The 2,548-nt window shown below is 39.9% G+C and overlaps 1 non-coding gene across 1 annotated transcript; it reads left to right on the top strand.

Annotated features, from left to right (window-relative positions):
• Positions 1-1,440: 1,440 nt before the first annotated feature.
• LOC126000000 (U1 spliceosomal RNA) lies at positions 1,441-1,605 on the top strand. The gene has a single exon (XR_007492408.1). It is a non-coding gene; the product is annotated as a U1 spliceosomal RNA (small nuclear RNA).
• The last annotated feature ends 943 nt before the right edge of the window (positions 1,606-2,548 follow it).

Raw genomic sequence — 2,548 nt, forward strand, 5'->3', positions numbered from 1 at the left:
GAAGGATCAATACAGAATAATATCACTTATATGTGGTATTTAAAATAATGGCATGAAGAAATGCAATGGTCTAAATGGGAATTGTCTCGAACATCCTTGGCCCCAAAATATAGCAAGGAGAAGGAAAGAAATTGAATGGAGGAGGAGAAGAAACACAAATAGGAAATGATCGGAACCAGGGACCAAGCTGTCTCAGGTGCTTTGGTGGAGATAAAAAAAAAAAGGACAGAACAAAATATCTAAGTCAACAAAAATATCCAAAGTCAACAACAATGGACTAGAGACCCAAACTCTAACAATCTAAATTTTATTTTATTTATTTATTTATTTATTTATTTATTTATTTATTTATTTATTTATTTTGGTATTTGGGCCACACCCGGCATTGCTCAGGGGTTACTCCTGGTTGTCTGCTCAGAAATAGCTCCTGGCAGGCACGGGGGACCATATGGGGCACCGGAATTCGAACCAACCACCTTTGGTCCTGGATCGGCTGCTTGCAAGGCAAACACCGCTGTGCTATCTCTCCGGGCCCCTAAATTTTATTTTATTTTATTTTATTTTATTTTATTTTATTTTATTTTATTTTATTTTATTTTTGGTTTTTGGGCCACACCCGGCGGTGCTCAGGAGTTACTCCTGGCTGTCTGCTCAGAAATAGCTCCTGGCAGGCACGGGGGACCATATGGGACACCGGGATTCGAACCAACCACCTTTGGTCCTGGATTGGCTGTTTGCAAGGCAAACACCGCTCTGCTATCTCTCCGGGCCCCTAAATTTTATTTTTAAAATATATTTTAGTTAGTTAGTTAGTTAGTTAGTTAGTTAGTTAGTTAGTTAGTTAGTTAGTTTTTGGGCCACACCAGCAGCGCTCAGGGGTTACTTCTCACTCTGTGCTCAGAAATCATTCCTGGCAGGCTTGGGAACCATGTGGGATGCCAAGAATCGAACTCACATCCATCCTGGTTGGCCATGTACAAAGGCAAACACCCTACCGCTGTGTGCTATTGCTCTGGCCCCACAATTAAATTTTTTTTTTGGTTTTGGTTTTTCAGGCCACACCCATTTGATGCTCCGGGGTTAACTCCTCGCTAAGCACTCAGAAATTGCCCCTGGCTTGGGGGGATCTCGATCTTTCCTTGGCTAGCGCTAGCAAGGCAGACACCTTACCTCTAGTGCCACCTTGCCTCGCCGGCCTCCACAATTTAAATTTTAAATTGGCCTGTTATACTGGCAGACTGGGGGCAAAGGGTGATGTTTGGGATACACTCTGGGAACATAGTGGAGGGAGGTCAACACTGGTGGTGGGATTGACCTTGATTCATTGTTTGTCTAAAATGCAACTATGAAGGACTTTATAAATCACAATGATTTCAATAAAATTAAATTAAATTTAAAAATAAATGAACAGATGTAAATAAAAGAAGAGAAGTGAGGTGAATACTTAACTGCAGGAAAGATACCATGATCATAAATGTGATTTTTCTGAGGCCAGGCTTGTCCATTGCACTCAGCATATGTTGAGTGACCTGTGTGATTTCCCCAAATGTGGGAAAGTTGACTGTATAATTTATGGTAGTGGGCGACTGTTTTTGTGATCTCTCTGAAAAAAAAAAAGAAAGAAGTGAGAATATATTAACTCTTTATAAACTGAGTAATGGGTAAATATTCTCTCCCAGTCTGTGATGTCTCTTTATTGTGGTCATCATTTCTTTTGCAGTGCAGAAATGTCTTAGTTGAATATAATCAAATTTGCTTTCTTTAACTTGGCTAATAGCATCGAATCATTGAAGATGCTTCTAGATTCAACATCATGAAGTGTTCTACCTATGCTTCCTTCAATATGATTTATGGATTCAGGTCTAATATTCAGGTCTTTAATTTTGATGTGACTTTTGTGAATGGTGTTAGAAAGTGGTCTAAGAAAATGGGCCAACGTTATAGTCTGGTAGGTGTGTGTGCCTTGCACACAGCTGACCCAGGTTCAATTCTTGGCACACCATATGGCCTCTTGAGCCTACCAGGAGTGACTCCTGAGTGCAGAGCCAAAAGGAATCCCTGAGTACTGCTGGGTGTGGTCCAAAAACAAACAAACAAAAAAAGAAAATATAAAACCATGCAATTTTCTGCTACATTAATGCTGTAAGAAATTAGGAGAGAGACAGAGAATGATCTCTCTTATATATGGGTTATAGAAAACGTGGTAAGAAAGAAACAAATGCCCAAAGGCAACTGGAACTGAACTTAAGTAGGAAGTTTAACATTGGCAAGGGAAGTAGATTGTGGGTGGGGTAGGGGAAATAGGATTGGGGGCGGGCAGAATAGTGGAGGGAAACAGATACAATTGTGGAGGATGTGGTACTGAAACGATTTATGCTAAGAACCCCTACCATTAATAGTATGTAAACACTAGTGCCCAAAGTAAAATAAAATTTCATTTTATTTACATAGAACCCTGGGGGTGGTCATATCAGTTTTCAGTGTGAGATTTCTTTGCCTTTTCTGTAAGTTTGAAATTATTAATAAAAAATGTTGGGAGGGCAGAGAG

The sequence above is a fragment of the Suncus etruscus genome, chromosome X (assembly GCF_024139225.1).
Source record: "Suncus etruscus isolate mSunEtr1 chromosome X, mSunEtr1.pri.cur, whole genome shotgun sequence".
In the NCBI taxonomy this organism is placed as follows: domain Eukaryota; kingdom Metazoa; phylum Chordata; class Mammalia; order Eulipotyphla; family Soricidae; genus Suncus; species Suncus etruscus.